At 48.6% G+C, this 21,506-nt stretch overlaps 1 protein-coding gene across 1 annotated transcript in view; it reads left to right on the forward strand.

Annotated features, from left to right (window-relative positions):
- LOC140405777 (myocyte-specific enhancer factor 2D homolog) overlaps nucleotides 1–21,506 on the forward strand; it is a gene marked incomplete at its 3' end in the record, with an annotated part of 266,783 nt that overhangs the window by 124,063 nt on the left and 121,214 nt on the right. The gene's annotated exons all lie outside the window — the stretch shown is intronic.

Raw genomic sequence — 21,506 nt, forward strand, 5'->3', positions numbered from 1 at the left:
GATCAAACCCCTTCCTGTTCACTTCCATTGTACACAATCCCAATGGACCCAAACCCCTTCCCATTCACTCCCATTGCACACAATCCCAATGGATCAAACCCCTTCCCATTCACTCCCATTGTACACAATCCCAATGCATCAAACCCCTTCCCGTTCACTTCCATTGTACACAATCCCAATGGACCCAAACCCCTTCCCGTTCACTCCCATTAGACACAGTCCCAATGGATCAAACCCCTTCCTGTTCACTCCCATTGTACACAATCCCAATGGATCAAACCCCTTCCCGTTCACTCCCATTGTACACAATCCCAATGGACCCAGACCCCTTCCCGTTCACTCCCATTGTACACAATCCCAATGGATCAAACCCCTTCCCAATCACTCCCATTGTACACAATCCCAATGGATCAAACCCCTTCCCGTTCACTCCCATTGTAAACAATCCCAATGGACCCAGACCCCTTCCCGTTCACTCCCATTGTACACAATCCCAATGGACCCAAACCCCTTCCCATTCACACCCATTGTACACAATCCCAATGGACCCAAACCCCTTCCCGTTCACTCCCATTGTCCACAATCCCAATGGATCAAACCCCTTCCCGTTCACTCCCATTGTACACAATCCCAATGTACGCAAACCCCTTGCCGTTCACTCCCTTTGTACACAATCCCAATGGATCAAACCCCTTCCCGTTCACTCCCATTGTACACCATCCCAATGGATCAAACCCCTTCCCGTTCACTCCCATTGTACACAATCCCGATGGATCAATCCCTTCCCATTCACTCCAATTGTGTACAATCCCAATGGATCAAACCCCTTCCCGTTCACTGCCATTGTACACAGTCCCAATGGACCCAAACCCCTTCCCGTTTACTCCCATTGTACTCAATCCCAATGGACCCAAACCCCTTCCCGTTCACTCCCATTGTACACAATCCCAATGGATCAAACCCCTTCCCATTCACTCCCATTGTACACAATCCCAATGGACCCAAACCCCTTCCCGTTTACTCCCATTGTAAACAATCCCAATGGACCCAAACCCCTTCCCGTTCACTCCCTTGCACACAATCCCATTGGACCCAAACCCCTTCCCGTTGACTCCCATTGTACACAATCCCAATGGATCAAAACCCTTCCCGTTCACTCCCATTGTACACAATCCCAATGGATCAAACCCCTTCCCGTTCACTCCCATTGTACACAATCCCAATGGACCCAAACCCCTTCCCGTTCACTCCCATTGTAAACAATCCCAATGGACCCAAACACCTTCCCGTTCACTCCCATTGTACACAATCCCAATGGACCCACACCCCTTCCCGTTCACTCCCATTGTACATAATCCCAATGGACCCAAACCCCTTCCCGTTCACTCCCACTGTACACAATCCCAATGGATCAAACCCCTTTCCGTTCATTCCCATTGTACACAATCCCAATGGATCAAACCCCTTCCCATTCACTCCCATTGTACACAATCCCAATGGATCAAACCCCTTCCCGTTCACTCCCACTGTACACAATCCCAATGGATCAAACCCCTTCCCGTTCACTCCCATTGTACACAATCCCAATGGATCAACCCCCTTCCCGTTCACTCCCACTGTACACAATCCCAATGGATCAAACCCCTTTCCGTTCATTCCCATTGTACACAATCACAATGGATCCAAACCCCTTCCCGTTCACTCCCATTGTACACAATCCCAATGGATCAAACCCCTTCCCGTTCACTCCCATTGTACACAATCCCAATGGATCAAACCCCATCCCGTTCCCTCCCATTGTACACAATCCCAATGGATCAAATTCCTTCCCGTTCACTCCCATTGTACACAATCCCAATGGATCAAACCCCTTCCCGTTCGCTCCCATTGTACGCAATCCCAATGGATCAAACCCCTTCCCGTTCACTCCCATTGTACACAATCCCAATGGACCCAGACCCCTTCCCGTTCACTCCCATTGTACACAATCCCAATGGATCAAACCCCTTCCCGTTCACTCGCATTGTCCACAATCCCAATGGATCAAACCCCTTCCCATTCACTCCCAATATGCACAATCCCAATGGACCCAAACCCCTTCCCATTCACTCCCATTGCACACAATCCCAATGGATCAAACCCTTTCCCATTCACTCCCATTGTACACAATCCCAATGGATCAAACCCCTTCCCGTTCACTCCCATTGTACACAATCCCAATGGACCCAAACCCCTTCCCGTTCACTCCCATTGTACACAATCCCAATGGATCAAACCCCTTCCCGTTCACTCCCATTGTACACAATCCCAATGGATCAAACCCCTTCCTGTTCACTCCCATTGTACACAATCCCAATGGGCCCAAACCCCTTCCCCGTTCACTCCCATTGTACACAATCCCAATGGACCCAAACCCCTTCCCATTCACTCCCATTGCACACAATCCCAATGGATCAAACCCCTTCCCGTTCACTCCCATTGTACACAATCCCAATGGATCAAACCCCTTCCTGTTCACTCCCATTGTACACAATCCCAATGGATCAAACCCCTTCCCATTCACTCCCATTGTACACAATCCCAATGGATCAAACCCCTTCCCATTCACGCCCATTGTACACAATCCCAATGGGCCCAAACCCCTTCCCCGTTCACTCCCATTGTACACAATCCCAATGGATCAAACCCATTCCCATTCACTCCCATTGTACACAATCCCAGTGGATCAAACCCCTTCCCGTTCACTCCCATTGTACACAATCCCAATGGATCAAACCCCTTCCCGTTCACTCCCATTGTACACAATCCCAATGGATCAAACCCCTTCCCATTCACTCCCTTTCTGAAGAATCCAAGCCTCTGATGCAAGGAGGAATGTGATGAACTAATCTTTACATTCGGACTGTCAGGAGAGGGAATGTGGAGTGGATTCACACCAGTCTCCGACAGTGCGGCACTCCCTCAGTACTGACCCTCCCACAGTGCGGCGCTCCCTCAGTGCTGACCCTCCGACAGTGCGGCACTCCCTCAGTACTGACCCTCTGACAGTGCAGCACTCCCTCAGTACTGAACCTCTGACAGTGCGGCACTCCCTCAGTACTGACCCTCTGACAGTGCAGCACTCCCTCAGTACTGACTCTCTGACAGTGCCGCACTCCCTCTGTCCAGACCCTCTGACAGTGCGGCACTCCCTCAGTACTGACCCTCCGACAATGCGGCACTCCCTCAGTACTTACCCTCCGACAGTGCGGCGCTCCCTCAGTACTGACCCTCTGACAGTGCGGCGCTCCCTCAGTACTGACCCTCCCACAGTGCGGCACTCCCTCAGTACTGACCCTCTGACAGTGTGGCGCTCCCTCAGCACTGACCCTCCGACAGTGCGGCGCTCACTCAGTACTGACCCTCCCACAGTGCGACACTCCCTCAGTACTGACCCTCCCACAGTGCGGCACTCCCTCAGTACTGACCCTCTGACAGTGTGGCGCTCCCTCAGTACTGACCCTCTGACAGTGCGGCGCTCCCTCAGTACTGACCTTCCCACAGTATGGCGCACCCTCAGTACTGACCCTCCCACAGTGCGGCGCTCCCTCAGTACTGACCCTCTGACAGTGCGGCGCTCCCTCAGTACTGACCCTCCCACAGTGCGGCGCTCCCTCAGTACTGACCCTCCCACAGTTCGGCGCTCCCTCAGTACTGACCCTCTGACAGTGCGGCGCTCCCTCAGTACTGACACTCCCACAGTGCGGCACTCCCTCAGTACTGACCCTCTGATAGTACGGCACTCCCTCAGTACTGACACTCCGACAATGCGGCGCTCCCTCAGTACTGACCCTCCGACAGTGCGGCACTCCCTCAGTACTGACCCTCCCACAGTGCGGCACTCCCTCAGTACTGACCCTCCCACAGTGCGGCACTCCCTCAGTACTGACCCTCTGACAGTGCGGCGCTCCCTCAGTACTGACCCTCCCACAGTATGGCACTCCCTCAGTACTGACCCTTCCACAGTGCGGCGCTCCCTCAGTACTGACCCTCCCACAGTGCGGCGCTCCCTCAGTACTGACCCTCCGACAGTGCGGCACTCCCTCAGTACTGACCCTCCCACAGTGCGGCGCTCCCTCCGCACTGACCCTCCCACAATGCGACGCTCCCTCAGTACTGACCCTCCCACAGTGTGGCACTCCCTCAGTACTTACCCTCCCACAGTGCGGCACTCCCTCAGTACTGACCCTCCCACAGTGCGGCGCTCCATCCGCACTGACCCTTCCACAGTGCGGCGCTCCCTCAGTACTGACCCTCCCACAGTGCGGCACTCCCTCAGTACTGACCCTCTGACAGCGCTGCGTCCCTCAGTACTGACCCTCCCACAGTGCGGCGCTCCCTCCGCACTGACCCTCCCACAGTGCGGCGCTCCCTCAGCACTGACCCTCTGACAGTGCGGCGCTCTCTCTGTACTGATTCTCTGACAGTGCGGCGCTCCCTCAGTACTGACCCTCCCACAGTGCGGCGCTCCCTCAGTACTGACTCTCTGACAGTGCGGCGCTCCCTCAGTACTGACCCTCCCACAGTGCAGCACTCCCTCTGTACTGACCCTCCCACAGTGCGGCACTCCATCAGTACTGACCCTCCCACAGTGCGGCACTCCCTCAGTACTGACTCTCTGACAGTGCGGCGCTCCCTCAGTACTGACCCTCCCACAGTGCGGCGCTCCCTCAGTACTGACCCTCCCACAGTGCGGCACTGCCTCAGTACTGACCCTCCCACAGTGCGGAGCTCCCTCAGTACGGACTCTCTGACAGTGCGGCGCTCCCTCAGTACTGACCCTCCCACAGTGCGGCGCTCCCTCAGTACTGACCCTCCCACAGTGCGGCGCTCCCTCAGTACTGACCCTCGGACAGTGCGGCGCTCCCTCAGTACTGACCCTCCCACAGTGCGGCACTCACTCAGTACTGACTCTCTGACAGTGCGGCATTCCCTCAGTACTGACCCTCCCACAGTGCGGCGCTCCCTCAGCACTGACCCTCTGACAGTGCGGCACTCCCTCAGTACTGACCCTCCCACAGTGCGGCGCTCCCTCAGCACTGACCCTCTGACAGTGCAGCACTCCCGCAGTACTGACCCTCTGACAGTGCGGAGCTCCCTCAGTACTGACCCTCCCACAGTGCGGCTCTCCCTCAGTACTGACCCTCCCGCAGTGCGGCTCTCCCTCAGTACTGACCCTCCCACAGTGCGGCACTCCCTCAGTACTGACCCTCCGACAGTGCGGTACTCCCTCAGTACTGACCCTCTAACAGTGCGGCACTCCCTGAGTACTGACCCTCCGACAGTGCGGCGCTCCCTCAGTACTGACCCTCTGACAGTGCGGCACTCCCTGAGTACTGACCCTCCCACAGTGCGGCACTCCCTCAGTACTGACCCTCTGACAGTGTGGCGCTCCCTCAGTACTGACCCTTCCGCTGTGCGGCTCTCCCTCAGTACTGACCCTCCCAAAGTGCGGCGCTCCCTCAGTACTGACCCTCCCGCAGTGCGACTCTCCCTCAGTACTGACCCTCCCGCAGTGCGGCACTCCCTCAGTACTGACCCTCCCACAGTGCGGCACTCCCTCAGTACTGACCCTCCCACAGTGCGGCACTCCTGCAGTACTGACCCTCCCACAGTGCGGTGCTCCCTCAGTACCGACCCTCTGACAGTGCAGCAGTCCCTCAGTACTGACCCTCCCGCAGTGCGGCGCTCCCTCAGTACTGACCCTCTGACAGTGCGGCACTTCCTCAGTACTGACCCTCTGACTGTGCAGCACTCCCTCAGTACTGACCCTCTGACAGTGCGGCACTCCCTCAGTACTGACCCTCCAACAGTGCGGCGCTCCCACAGTACTGACCCTCCCACAGTGCAGCACTCCCTCAGTACTGACCCTCTGACAGTGCGGCACTCCCTCAGTACTGACCCTCTGACAGTGCAGCACTCCCTCAGTACTGACCCTCCCACAGTGCGGTCCTCCCTCAGTACTGACCCTCTGACAGTGCCGCACTCCCTCAGTACTGACCCTCCCACAGTGCGGTGCTCCCTCAGTACTGACCCTCCCACAGTGCGGCACTCCCTCAGTACTGACCCTCTGACAGTGCAGCACTCCCACAGTACTGACCCTCTGACAGTGCGGCGCTCCCTCAGTACTGACCCTCTGACAGTGCGGCGCTCCCTCAGTACTGACCCTCCCACAGTGCGGCGCTCCCCCAGTACTGACCCTCTGACAGTGCGGCGCTCCCTCAGCACTGACCCTCTGATAGTGCGGCACTCCCTCAGTACCGACCCTCCGACAGTGCGGCGCTCCCTCAGTATTGACCCTCCGACAGTACAGCGCTCCCTCAGTACTGACCGTCTGACAGTGCGGCGCTCCCTCAGTACTGACCCTCTGACAGTGCGGCACTCCCTCAGTACTGACCCTCTGACAGTGCGGCACTCCCTCAGCACTGACCCTCCCACAGTGCGGCGCTCCCACAGTACTGACCCTCGGACAGTGCGGCGTCCCTCAGTACTGACCCTCTGACAGTGCGGCACTCCCTCAGTACTGACCCTCTGACAGTGCGGCGTCCCTCAGTACTGACCCGCTGACAGTGCGGCGCTCCCTCAGTACTGACCCTCTGACAGTGCGGCGCTCCCTCAGTACTGACCCTCTGACAGTGCAGCGCTCCATCAGTACTGACCCTCTGACAGTGCGGAGCTCCCTCAGTACTGACCCTCTGACAGTGCGGCGCTCCCTCAGTACTGACCCTCAGACAGTGCGGCACTCCCTCAGCACTGACCTTCCGACAGTGCTGCTCTCCCTCAGTACTGACCCTCCCACAGTGCATTACACCCTTAAGACTGAACCTCTGACATCACTCATGTGCAACTGTACAGAGTCACTGTTTATTCAGCAGGGTGACGGTCACTAACTGTGTAACTGTACAGAGTCACTGTTTATTCAGCAGGGTGAGGATCACTCACTGTGTAACTGTACAGAGTCACTGTTTATTCAGCAGGGTGAGGGTCACTCGCTGTGTAACTGTACAGAGTCACTGTTTATTCAGCAGGGTGAGGATCACTCACTGTGTAACTGTACAGAGTCACTGTTTATTCAGGGTGAGGATCACTCACTGTGTAACTGTACAGAGTCACTGTTTATTCAGCAGGGTGAGGATCACTCACTGTGTTACTGTACAGAGTCACTGTTTATTCAGCAGGTGAGGATCACTCACAGTGTAACTGTACAGAGTCAGTGTTTAATCAGGGTGAGGATCACTCACTGTGTAACTGTACAGAGTCACTGTTTATTCAGCAGGGTGAGGATCACTCACTGTGTAACTGTACAGAGTCACAGTCTTTTCATGGTGAGGATTACTCACTGTGTAACTGTACAGAGTCACTGTTTATTCAGGGTGAGGATCACTCACTGTGTAACTGTACAGAGTCACTGTTTATTCCGCAGGGTGAGGATCACTCACTATGTAACTGTACAGAGTCACTGTTTATTCAGCAGGGTGAGGATCACTCACTGTGTAACTGTACAGAGTCACTGTTTATTCAGGGCGAGGATCACTCACTGTGTAAGTGTACAGAGCCACTGTTTATTCAGGGTGAGGGTCACTCACTGTGTAACTGTACAGAGTCACAGTTTATTCAGGGTGAGGATTACTCACTCTGTAACTGTACAGAGTCACTGTTTATTCAGGGTGAGGGTCACTCACTGTGTAACTGTACAGAGTCACTGTTTATTCCGCAGGGTGAGGATCACTCACTATGTAACTGTACAGAGTCACAGTTTATTCAGGGTGAGGATTACTCACTCTGTAACTGTACAGAGTCACTGTTTATTCAGGGTGAGGATCACTCACTGTGTAACTGTACAGAGTCACTGTTTATTCAGGGTGAGGATCACTCACTGTGTAACTGTACAGAGTCACTGTTTATTCAGGGTGAGGATCACTCACTGTGTAACTGTACAGTCACTGTTTATTCAGCAGGGTGAGGATCACTCACTGTGTAACTGTACAGAGTCACTGTTTATTCAGGGTGAGGATCTCTCACTGTGTAACTGTACAGAGTCACTGTTTATTCAGGGTGAGGATCACTCACTGTGTAACTGTACAGAGTCACTGTTTATTCAGGGTGAGGATCACTCACTGTGTAACTGTACAGTCACTGTTTATTCAGCAGGGTGAGGATCACTCACTGTGTAACTGTACAGAGTCACTGTTTATTCAGGGTGAGGATCACTCACTGTGTAACTGTACAGAGTCACTGTTTATTCAGGGTGAGGATCACTCACTGTGTAACTGTACAGAGTCACTGTTTATTCAGGGCGAGGATCACTCTCTGTGTAACTGTACAGAGTCACTGTTTATTCAGCAGGGTGAGGGTCACTCACTGTGTAACTGTACAGAGTCACTGTTTATTCAGGGTGAGGATCACTCACTGTGTAACTGTACAGAGTCACTGTTTATTCAGCAGGGTGAGGATCACTCACTGTGTAACTGTACAGAGTCACTGTTTATTCAGGGTGAGGATCTCTCACTGTGTAACTGTACAGAGTCACTGTTTATTCAGGGTGAGGATCTCTCACTGTGTAACTGTACAGAGTGACTGTTTATTCAGGGTGAGGATCTCTCACTGTGTAACTGTACAGAGTCACTGTTTATTCAGCAGGGTGAGGATCACTCACTGTGTAGCTGTACAGAGTCACTGTTTATTCAGGGTGAGGATCACTCACTGTGTAACTGTACAGAGTCACTGTTTATTCAGCAGGTGAGGATCACTCACAGTGTAACTGTACAGAGTCAGTGTTTATTCAGGGTGAGGATTACTCACTCTGTAACTGTACAGAGTCACTGTTTATTCAGGGTGAGGGTCACTCACTGTGTAACTGTACAGAGTCACTGTTTATTCAGCAGGGTGAGGATCACTCACTGTGTAACTGTACAGAGTCACTGTTTATTCAGGGTGAGGATCACTCACTGTGTAACTGTACAGAGTCACAGTTTATTCAGGGTGAGGATTACTCGCTGTGTAACTGTACAGAGTCACTGTTTATTCAGGGTGAGGATCACTCACTGTGTAACTGTACAGAGTCACTGTTTATTCAGGGTGAGGATCACTCACTGTGTAACTGTACAGAGTCACTGTTTATTCAGCAGGGTGAGGATCACTCACTGTGTTACTGTACAGAGTCACTGTTTATTCAGCAGGTGAGGATCACTCACAGTGTAACTGTACAGAGTCACTGTTTATTCATGGTGAGGATCACTCACTGTGTAACTGTACAGAGTCACTGATTATTCAGGGTGAGGATCACTCACTGTGTAACTGTACAGAGTCACTGTTTATTCAGCAGGGCGAGGGTCACTCACTGTGTAACTGTACAGAGTCACTGTTTATTCAGGGCGAGGATCACTGACTGTGTAACTGTACAGAGCCACTGTTTATTCAGGGTGGGGTCACTCACTGTGTAACTGTACAGAGTCACTGTTTATTCAGCAGGGTGAGGATCACTCACTGTGTAACTGTACAGAATCACTGTTTATTCTGGGTGAGGATCACTCACTGTGTAACTGTACAGAGTCACATTTTATTCAGGGTGAGGATCACTCACTGTGTAACTGTACAGTGTCACTGTTTATTCAGGGTGAGGGTCACTCACTGTGTAACTGTACAGAGTCACTGTTTATTCAGCAGGGTGAGGATCACTCATTGTGTAACTGCACAGAGTCACTGTTTATTCAGCAGGGTGAGGGTCACTCACTGTGTAACTGTACAGAGTCACTGTTTATTCAGCAGGGTGAGGATCACTCACTGTGTAACTGTACAGAGTCACTGTTTATTCAGCAGGGTGAGGATCACTCACTGTGTAACTGTACAGAGTCACTGTTTATTCAGCAGGGTGAGGATCACTCACTGTGAAACTGTTCAGAGTCACTGTTTATTCAGGGTGAGGATCACTCACTCTGTAACTGTACAGAGTCACTGTTTATTCAGCAGGGTGAGGATCACTCACTGTGTAACTGTACAGAGTCACTGTTTATTCAGGGTGAGGGTCACTCACTGTGTAACTGTACAGAGTCACTGTTTATTCAGGGTGAGGGTCACTCACTGTGTAACTGTACAGAGTCACTGTTTATTCAGGGTGAGGGTCACTCACTGTGTAACTGTACAGGGTCACTGTTTATTCAGCGTGAGGATCACTCACTGTGTAACTGTACAGAGTCACTGTTTATTCAGCAGGGTGAGGGTCACTCACTGTGTAACTGTACAGAGTCACTGTTTATTCAGGGTAGGGTCACTCACTGTGTAACTGTACAGAGTCACTGTTTATTCAGGGTGAGGGTCACTCACTGTGTAACTGTACAGAGTCACTGTTTATTCAGCAGGGTGAGGGTCACTCACTGTGTAACTGTACAGAGTCACTGTTTATTCAGGGTGAGGATCACTCACTGTGTAACTGTACAGAGTCACTGTTTATTCAGCAGGTGAGGATCACTCACTGTGTAACTGTACAGAGTCACTGTTTATTCAGGGTGAGGATCACTCACTGTGTAACTGTACAGAGTCACTGTTTATTCAGGGTGAGTGTCACTCACTGTGTAACTGTACAGAGTCACTGTTTATTCAGGGTGAGGGTCACTCACTGTGTAACTGTACAGAGTCACTGTTTATTCAGGGTGAGGATCACTCACTGTGTAACTGTACAGAGTCACTGTTTATTCAGGGTGAGGATCACTCACTGTGTAACTGTACAGAGTCACTGTTTATTCAGCAGGTGAGGATCACTCACTGTGTAACTGTACAGAGTCACTGGTTATTCAGGGTGAGGGTCACTCACTGTGTAACTGTACAGAGTCACTGTTTATTCAGGGTGAGGGTCACTCACTGTGTAACTGTACAGAGTCACTGTTTTTTCAGGGTGAGGATCACTTACTGTGTAACTGTACAGTCACTGTTTATTCAGGGTGAGGATCACTCACTGTGTAACTGTACAGAGTCACTGTTTATTCAGGGTGAGGGTCACTCACTGTGTAACTGTACAGAGTCACTGTTTATTCAGGGTGAGGATCACTTACTGTGTAACTGTACAGTCACTGTTTATTCAGGGTGAGGATCACTCACTGTGTAACTGTACAGAGTCACTGATTATTCAGGGTGAGGGTCACTCACTGTGTAACTGTACAGAGTCACTGTTTATTCAGGGTGAGGATCACTCACTGTGTAACTGTACAGAGTCACTGTTTATTCAGCAGGGTGAGGATCACTCACTGTGTAACTGTACAGAGTCACTGTTTATTCAGCAGGTGAGGATCACTCACTGTGTAACTGTACAGAGTCACTGGTTATTCAGGGTGAGGATCACTCACTGTGTAACTGTACAGAGTCACTGTTTATTCAGGGTGAGGGTCACTCACTGTGTAACTGTACAGAGTCACTGTTTATTCAGGGTGAGGATCACTTACTGTGTAACTGTACAGAGTCACTGTTTATTCAGGGTGAGGATCACTCACTGTATAACTGTACATCGTCACTGTTTATTGAGGGTGAGGATCACTCACTGTGTAACTGTACAGAGTCGCTGTTTATTCAGCAGGGTGAGGATCACTCACTGTGTAACAGTACAGAGTCACTGTTTATTCAGCAAGGTGAGGGTCACTCACTGTGTAACTGTACAGAGTCACTGTTTATTCAGCAGGGTGAGGATCACGCACTATGTAACTGTCCAGAGTCACTGTTTATTCAGCAGGGTGAGGATCACTCACTGTGTAACTGTACAGAATCACTGTTTATTCAGGCTGAGGATCACTCACTGTGTAACTGTACAGAGACACTGTTTATTCAGGGTGAAGATCACTCACTGTGTAACTGTACAGATTGACTGTTTATTCAGGGTGAGGATCACTCACTGTGTAACTGTACAGAGTCACGGTTTATTCAGGGTGAGGATCACTCACTGTACAACTGTACAGAGTCACTGTTTATTCAGGGTGAGGATCACTCACTGTGTAACTGTAAAGTCACTGTTTATTCAGGGTGAGGGTCACTCACTGTGTAACTGTACAGAGTCACTGTTTATTCAGGGTGAGGGTCACTCACTGTGTAACTGTACACAGTCACTGTTTATTCAGAAGGGTGAGGATCACTCACTGTGTAAGTGTTCAGAGTCACTGTTTATTCAGGGTGAGGATCACTCACTGTGTAACTGTACAGAGTCACTGTTTATTCAGGGTGAGTATCACTCACTGTGTAACTGTACAGAGTCAATGTTAATTCAGGGTGAGGATCACTCACTGTGTAACTGTACAGAGTCACTGTTTATTCAGGGTGAGAATCAATCACTGTGTAACTGTACAGAGTCACTGTTTATTCAGGGTGAGGATCACTCACTGTGTAACTGTACAGAGTCACTGCTTATTCAGGGTGAGAATCACTCACTGTGCAACTGTACAGGGTCACTGTTTATTCAGGGTGAGGATCACTCACTGTGTAACTGTACAGAGTCACTGTTTATTCAGGGTGAGGATCACTCACTGTGTAACTGTACAGAGTCACTGTTTATTCAGGGTGCGGATCACTCACTGTAACTGTACAGAGCCACTGTTTATTCAGGGTGGGGTCACTCACTGTATAACTGTACAGAGTCACTGTTTATTCAGCAGGGTGAGGATCACTCACTGTGTAACTGTACAGAGTCACTGTTTATTCAGGGTGAGGATCACTCACTGTGTAACTGTACAGAGTCACTGTTTATTCAGGGTGAGGATCACTCACTGTGTAACTGTACAGTGTCACTGTTTATTCAGGGTGAGGGTCACTCACTGTGTAACTGTACAGAGTCACTGTTTATTCAGGGTGAGGGTCACTCACTGTGTAACTGTACAGAGTCACTGTTTATTCAGGGTGAGGATCACTTACTGTGTAACTGTACAGTCACTGTTTATTCAGGGTGAGGATCACTCACTGTGTAACTGTACAGAGTCACTGTTTATTCAGGGTTAGGGTCACTCACTGTGTAACTGTACAGAGTCACTGTTTATTCAGGGTGAGGATCACTTACTGTGTAACTGTACAGTCACTGTTTATTCAGGGTGAGGATCACTCACTGTGTAACTGTACAGAGTCACTGATTATTCAGGGTGAGGGTCACTCACTGTGTAACTGTACAGAGTCACTGTTTATTCAGGGTGAGGATCACTCACTGTGTAACTGTACAGAGTCACTGTTTATTCAGGGTGAGGATCACTCACTGTGTAACTGTACAGAGTCACTGTTTATTCAGCAGGGTGAGGATCACTCACTGTGTAACTGTACAGAGTCACTGTTTATTCAGGGTGAGGATCACTCACTGTGTAACTGTACAGAGTCACTGTTTATTCAGCAGGGTGAGGATCACTCACTGTGTAACTGTACAGAGTCACTGTTTATTCAGCAGGGTGAGGATCACTCACTGTGTAACTGTACAGAGTCACTGTTTATTCAGCAGGTGAGGATCACTCACTGTGTAACTGTACAGAGTCACTGGTTATTCAGGGTGAGGATCACTCACTGTGTAACTGTACAGAGTCACTGTTTATTCAGGGTGAGGATCACTCACTGTGTAACTGTACATCGTCACTGTTTATTGAGGGTGAGGATCACTCACTGTGTAACTGTACAGAGTCGCTGTTTATTCAGCAGGGTGAGGATCACTCACTGTGTAACAGTACAGAGTCACTGTTTATTCAGCAAGGTGAGGGTCACTCACTGTGTAACTGTACAGAGTCACTGTTTATTCAGGGTGAGGATCACTCACTGTGTAACTGTACAGAGTCACTGTTTATTCAGCAGGGTGAGGATCACTCACTGTGTAACTGTCCAGAGTCACTGTTTATTCAGCAGGGTGAGGATCACTCACTGTGTAACTGTACAGAATCACTGTTTATTCAGGCTGAGGATCACTCACTGTGTAACTGTACAGAGACACTGTTTATTCAGGGTGAAGATCACTCACTGTGTAACTGTACAGATTGACTGTTTATTCAGGGTGAGGATCACTCACTGTGTAACTGTACAGAGTCACGGTTTATTCAGGGTGAGGATCACTCACTGTGCAACTGTACAGAGTCACTGTGTATTCAGGGTGAGGATCACTCACTGTGTAACTGTAAAGTCACTGTTTATTCAGGGTGAGGGTCACTCACTGTGTAACTGTACAGAGTCACTGTTTATTCAGGGTGAGGGTCACTCACTGTGTAACTGTACACAGTCACTGTTTATTCAGAAGGGTGAGGATCACTCACTGTGTAAGTGTTCAGAGTCACTGTTTATTCAGGGTGAGGATCACTCACTGTGTAACTGTACAGAGTCACTGTTTATTCAGGGTGAGTATCACTCACTGTGTAACTGTACAGAGTCAATGTTAATTCAGGGTGAGGATCACTCACTGTGTAACTGTACAGAGTCACTGTTTATTCAGGGTGAGAATCAATCACTGTGTAACTGTACAGAGTCACTGTTTATTCAGGGTGAGGATCACTCACTGTGTAACTGTACAGAGTCACTGCTTATTCAGGGTGAGAATCACTCACTGTGCAACTGTACAGGGTCACTGTTTATTCAGGGTGAGGATCACTCACTGTGTAACTGTACAGAGTCACTGTTTATTCAGGGTGAGGATCACTCACTGTGTAACTGTACAGAGTCACTGTTTATTCAGGGTGAGGATCACTCACTGTGTAACTGTACAGAGTCACTGTTTATTCAGCAGGGTGAGGATCACTCACTGTGTAACTGTACAGAGTCACTGTTTATTCAGGGTGTGAATCACTCACTGTGTAACTGTACAGAGTCACTGTTTATTCAGGGTGAGGATCACTCACTGTGTAACTGTACAGAGTCACTGTTTATTCAGGGTGAGGATCACTCACTGTGTAACTGTACAGAGTCACTGTTTATTCAGGGTGCGGATCACTCACTGTAACTGTACAGAGCCACTGTTTATTCAGGGTGGGGTCACTCACTGTATAACTGTACAGAGTCACTGTTTATTCAGCAGGGTGAGGATCACTCACTGTGTAACTGTACAGAGTCACTGTTTATTCAGGGTGAGGATCACTCACTGTGTAACTGTACAGAGTCACTGTTTATTCAGGGTGAGGATCACTCACTATGTAGCTGTACAGAGTCACTGTTTATTCAGCAGGGTGAGGATCACTCACTGTGTAACTGTACAGAGTCACTGTTTATTCAGGGCGAGGATCACTGACTGTGTAACTGTACAGAGTCACTGTTTATTCAGGGTGAGGATCACTCACTGTGTAACTGTACAGAGTCACTGTTTATTCAGCAGGGTGAGGGTCACTCACTGTGTAACTGTACAGAGTCACTGTTTATTCAGGGCGAGGATCACTGACTGTGTAACTGTACAGAGCCACTGTTTATTCAGGGTGGGGTCACTCACTGTGTAACTGTACAGAGTCACTGTTTATTCAGCAGGGTGAGGATCACTCACTGTGTAACTGTACAGAATCACTGTTTATTCTGGGTGAGGATCACTCACTGTGTAACTGTACAGAGTCACTGTTTATTCAGGGTGAGGATCACTCACTGTGTAACTGTACAGTGTCACTGTTTATTCAGAGTGAGGGTCACTCACTGTGTAACTGTACAGAGTCACTGTTTATTCAGCAGGGTGAGGATCACTCATTGTGTAACTGCACATAGTCACTGTTTATTCAGCAGGGTGAGGGTCACTCACTGTGTAACTGTACAGAGTCACTGTTTATTCAGCAGGGTGAGGATCACTCACTGTGTAACTGTACAGAGTCACTGTTTATTCAGCAGGGTGAGGATCACTCACTGTGTAACTGTACAGCGTCACTGTTTATTCAGCAGGGTGAGGATCACTCACTGTGAAACTGTTCAGAGTCACTGTTTATTCAGGGTGAGGATCACTCACTCTGTAACTGTACAGAGTCACTGTTTATTCAGCAGGGTGAGGATCACTCACTGTGTAACTGTACAGAGTCACTGTTTATTCAGGGTGAGGGTCACTCACTGTGTAACTGTACAGAGTCACTGTTTATTCAGGGTGAGGGTCACTCACTGTGTAACTGTACAGAGTCACTGTTTATTCAGGGTGAGGGTCACTCACTGTGTAACTGTACAGGGTCACTGTTTATTCAGCGTGAGGATCACTCACTGTGTAACTGTACAGAGTCACTGTTTATTCAGCAGGGTGAGGGTCACTCACTGTGTAACTGTACAGAGTCACTGTTTATTCAGGGTGAGGGTCACTCACTGTGTAACTGTACAGAGTCACTGTTTATTCAGGGTGAGGGTCACTCACTGTGTAACTGTACAGAGTCACTGTTTATTCAGCAGGGTGAGGGTCACTCACTGTGTAACTGTACAGAGTCACTGTTTATTCAGGGTGAGGATCACTCACTGTTTAACTGTACAGAGTCACTGTTTATTCAGCAGGTGAGGATCACTCACTGTGTAACTGTACAGAGTCACTGTTTATTCAGGGTGAGGATCACTCACTGTGTAACTGTACAGAGTCACTGTTTATTCAGGGTGAGTGTCACTCACTGTGTAACTGTACAGAGTCACTGTTTATTCAGGGTGAGGGTCACTCACTGTGTAACTGTACAGAGTCACTGTTTATTCAGGGTGAGGATCACTCACTGTGTAACTGTACAGAGTCACTGTTTATTCAGGGTGAGGATCACTCACTGTGTAACTGTACAGAGTCACTGTTTATTCAGCAGGTGAGGATCACTCACTGTGTAACTGTACAGAGTCACTGGTTATTCAGGGTGAGGGTCACTCACTGTGTAACTGTACAGAGTCACTGTTTATTCAGGGTGAGGGTCACTCACTGTGTAACTGTACAGAGTCACTGTTTATTCAGGGTGAGGATCACTTACTGTGTAACTGTACAGAGTCACTGTTTATTCAGCAGGATGAGGGTCACTCACTGTGTAACTGGACAGAGTCACTGTTTATTCTGCAGGATCAGGGTCACTCACTGTGTAACTGGACAGAGTCACTGTTTATTGAGGGTGAGGATCACTCACTGTGTAACTGTACAGAGTCGCTGTTTATTCAGGGTGAGGATCACTCACTGTGCAACTGTACAGAGTCACGGTTTATTCAGGGTGAGGATCACTCACTGTGCAACTGTACAGAGTCACTGTTTATTCAGCAGGGTGAGGATCACTCACTGTGTAACTGTACAGAGTCACTGTTTATTCAGGGTGTGAATCACTCACTGTGTAACTGTACAGAGTCACTGTTTATTCAGGGTGAGGATCACTCACTGTGTAACTGTACAGAGTCACAGTTTAATCAGGGTGAGGATCACTCACTGTGTAACTGTACAGAGTCACTGTTTATTCAGGGTGCGGATTACTCACTGTAACTGTACAGAGCCACTGTTTATTCAGGGTGGGGTCACTCACTGTATAACTGTACAGAGTCACTGTTTATTCAGCAGGGTGAGGATCACTCACTGTGTAACTGTACAGAGTCACTGTTTATTCAGGGTGAGGATCACTCACTGTGTAACTGTACAGAGTCACTGTTTATTCAGGGTGAGGATCACTCACTGTGTAACTGTACAGTGTCACTGTTTATTCAGGGTGAGGATCACTCACTGTGTAACTGTACAGAGTCACTGTTTATTCAGCAGGGTGAGGGTCACTCACTGTGTAACTGTACAGAGTCACTGTTTATTCAGGGCGAGGATCACTGACTGTGTAACTGTACAGAGCCACTGTTTATTCAGGGTGGGGTCACTCACTGTGTAACTGTACAGAGTCACTGTTTATTCAGCAGGGTGAGGATCACTCACTGTGTAACTGTACAGAATCACTGTTTATTCTGGGTGAGGATCACTCACTGTGTAACTGTACAGAGTCACTGTTTATTCAGGGTGAGGATCACTCACTGTGTTACTGTACAGTGTCACTGTTTATTCAGGGTGAGGGTCACTCACTGTGTAACTGTACAGAGTCACTGTTTATTCAGCAGGGTGAGGATCACTCATTGTGTAACTGCACAGAGTCACTGTTTATTCAGCAGGGTGAGGGTCACTCACTGTGTAACTGGACAGAGTCACTGTTTATTCTGCAGGATCAGGGTCACTCACTGTGTAACTGGACAGAGTCACTGTTTATTGAGGGTGAGGATCACTCACTGTGTAACTGTACAGAGTCGCTGTTTATTCAGGGTGAGGATCACTCACTGTGCAACTGTACAGAGTCACGGTTTATTCAGGGTGAGGATCACTCACTGTGCAACTGTACAGAGTCACTGTTTATTCAGCAGGGTGAGGATCACTCACTGTGTAACTGTACAGAGTCACTGTTTATTCAGGGTGTGAATCACTCACTGTGTAACTGTACAGAGTCACTGTTTATTCAGGGTGAGGATCACTCACTGTGTAACTGTACAGAGTCACAGTTTAATCAGGGTGAGGATCACTCACTGTGTAACTGTACAGAGTCACTGTTTATTCAGGGTGCGGATTACTCACTGTAACTGTACAGAGCCACTGTTTATTCAGGGTGGGGTCACTCACTGTATAACTGTACAGAGTCACTGTTTATTCAGCAGGGTGAGGATCACTCACTGTGTAACTGTACAGAGTCACTGTTTATTCAGGGTGAGGATCACTCACTGTGTAACTGTACAGAGTCACTGTTTATTCAGGGTGAGGATCACTCACTGTGTAACTGTACAGTGTCACTGTTTATTCAGGGTGAGGATCACTCACTGTGTAACTGTACAGAGTCACTGTTTATTCAGCAGGGTGAGGGTCACTCACTGTGTAACTGTACAGAGTCACTGTTTATTCAGGGCGAGGATCACTGACTGTGTAACTGTACAGAGCCACTGTTTATTCAGGGTGGGGTCACTCACTGTGTAACTGTACAGAGTCACTGTTTATTCAGCAGGGTGAGGATCACTCACTGTGTAACTGTACAGAATCACTGTTTATTCTGGGTGAGGATCACTCACTGTGTAACTGTACAGAGTCACTGTTTATTCAGGGTGAGGATCACTCACTGTGTTACTGTACAGTGTCACTGTTTATTCAGGGTGAGGGTCACTCACTGTGTAACTGTACAGAGTCACTGTTTATTCAGCAGGGTGAGGATCACTCATTGTGTAACTGCACAGAGTCACTGTTTATTCAGCAGGGTGAGGGTCACTCACTGTGTAACTGTACAGAGTCACTGTTTATTCAGCAGGGTGAGGATCACTCACTGTGTAACTGTACAGAGTCACTGTTTATTCAGCAGGGTGAGGATCACTCACTGTGTAACTGTACAGAGTCACTGTTTATTCAGCAGGGTGAGGATCACTCACTGTGAAACTGTTCAGAGTCACTGTTTATTCAGGGTGAGGATCACTCACTCTGTAACTGTACAGAGTCACTGTTTATTCAGCAGGGTGAGGATCACTCACTGTGTAACTGTACAGAGTCACTGTTTATTCAGGGTGAGGGTCACTCACTGTGTAACTGTACAGAGTCACTGTTTATTCAGGGTGAGGGTCACTCACTGTGTAACTGTACAGAGTCACTGTTTATTCAGGGTGAGGGTCACTCACTGTGTAACTGTACAGGGTCACTGTTTATTCAGCGTGAGGATCACTCACTGTGTAACTGTACAGAGTCACTGTTTATTCAGCAGGGTGAGGGTCACTCACTGTGTAACTGTACAGAGTCACTGTTTATTCAGGGTGAGGGTCACTCACTGTGTAACTGTACAGAGTCACTGTTTATTCAGGGTGAGGGTCACTCACTGTGTAACTGTACAGAGTCACTGTTTATTCAGCAGGGTGAGGGTCACTCACTGTGTAACTGTACAGAGTCACTGTTTATTCAGGGTGAGGATCACTCACTGTGTAACTGTACAGAGTCACTGTTTATTCAGGGTGAGTGTCACTCACTGTGTAACTGTACAGAGTCACTGTTTATTCAGGGTGAGGGTCACTCACTGTGTAACTGTACAGAGTCACTGTTTATTCAGGGTGAGGGTCACTCACTGTGTAACTGTACAGAGTCACTGTTTATTCAGGGTGAGGATCACTCACTGTGTAACTGTACAGAGTCACTGTTTATTCAGCAGGTGAGGATCACTCACTGTGTAACTGTACAGAGTCACTGTTTATTCAGCAGGTGAGAATCACTCGCTGTGTAACTGTACAGAGTCACTGTTTATTCAGGGTGAGGATCACTCACTGTGTAACTGTACAGAGTCACTGTTTATTCAGGGTGAGGGTCACTCACTGTGTAACTGTACAGAGTCACTGTTTATTCAGGGTGAGGATCACTTACTGTGTAACTGTACAGTCACTGTTTATTCAGGGTGAGGATCACTCACTGTGTAACTGTACAGAGTCACTGTTTATTCAGGGTGAGGGTCACTCACTGTGTAACTGTACAGAGTCACTGTTTATTCAGGGTGAGGATCACTTACTGTGTAACTGTACAGTCACTGTTTATTCAGGGTGAGGATCACTCACTGTGTAACTGTACAGAGTCACTGATTATTCAGGGTGAGGGTCACTCACTGTGTAACTGTACAGAGTCACTGGTTATTCAGGGTGAGGATCACTCACTGTGTAACTGTACAGAGTCACTGTTTATTCAGGGTGAGGGTCACTCACTGTGTAACTGTACAGAGTCACTGTTTATTCAGGGTGAGGATCACTTACTGTGTAACTGTACAGAGTCACTGTTTTTTCAGCAGGGTGAGGATCACTCACTGTGTAACTGTACAGAGTCACTGTTTATTCAGCAGGATGAGGGTCACTCACTGTGTAACTGGACAGAGTCACTGTTTATTCTGCAGGATCAGGGTCACTCACTGTGTAACTGTACAGAGTCACTGGTTATTCAGGGTGAGGGTCACTCACTGTGTAACTGTACAGAGTCACTGGTTATTCAGGGTGAGGATCACTCACTGTGTAACTGTACAGAGTCACTGTTTATTCAGGGTGAGGGTCACTCACTGTGTAACTGTACAGAGTCACTGTTTATTGAGGGTGAGGATCACTCACTGTGTAACTGTACAGAGTCGCTGTTTATTCAGCAGGGTGAGGATCACTCACTGTGTAACAGTACAGAGTCACTGTTTATTCAGCAAGGTGAGGGTCACTCACTGTGTAACTGTACAGAGTCACTGTTTATTCAGCAGGGTGAGGATCACTCACTATGTAACTGTCCAGAGTCACTGTTTATTCAGCAGGGTGAGGATCACTCACTGTGTAACTGTACAGAATCACTGTTTATTCAGGCTGAGGATCACTCACTGTGTAACTGTACAGAGACACTGTTTATTCAGGGTGAAGATCACTCACTGTGTAACTGTACAGATTGACTGTTTATTCAGGGTGAGGATCACTCACTGTGTAACTGTACAGAGTCACGGTTTATTCAGGGTGAGGATCACTCACTGTGCAACTGTACAGAGTCACTGTTTATTCAGGGTGAGGATCAC

Source organism: Scyliorhinus torazame, unplaced genomic scaffold (genome assembly GCF_047496885.1).
Source record: "Scyliorhinus torazame isolate Kashiwa2021f unplaced genomic scaffold, sScyTor2.1 scaffold_214, whole genome shotgun sequence".
NCBI classification, from domain to species: domain Eukaryota; kingdom Metazoa; phylum Chordata; class Chondrichthyes; order Carcharhiniformes; family Scyliorhinidae; genus Scyliorhinus; species Scyliorhinus torazame.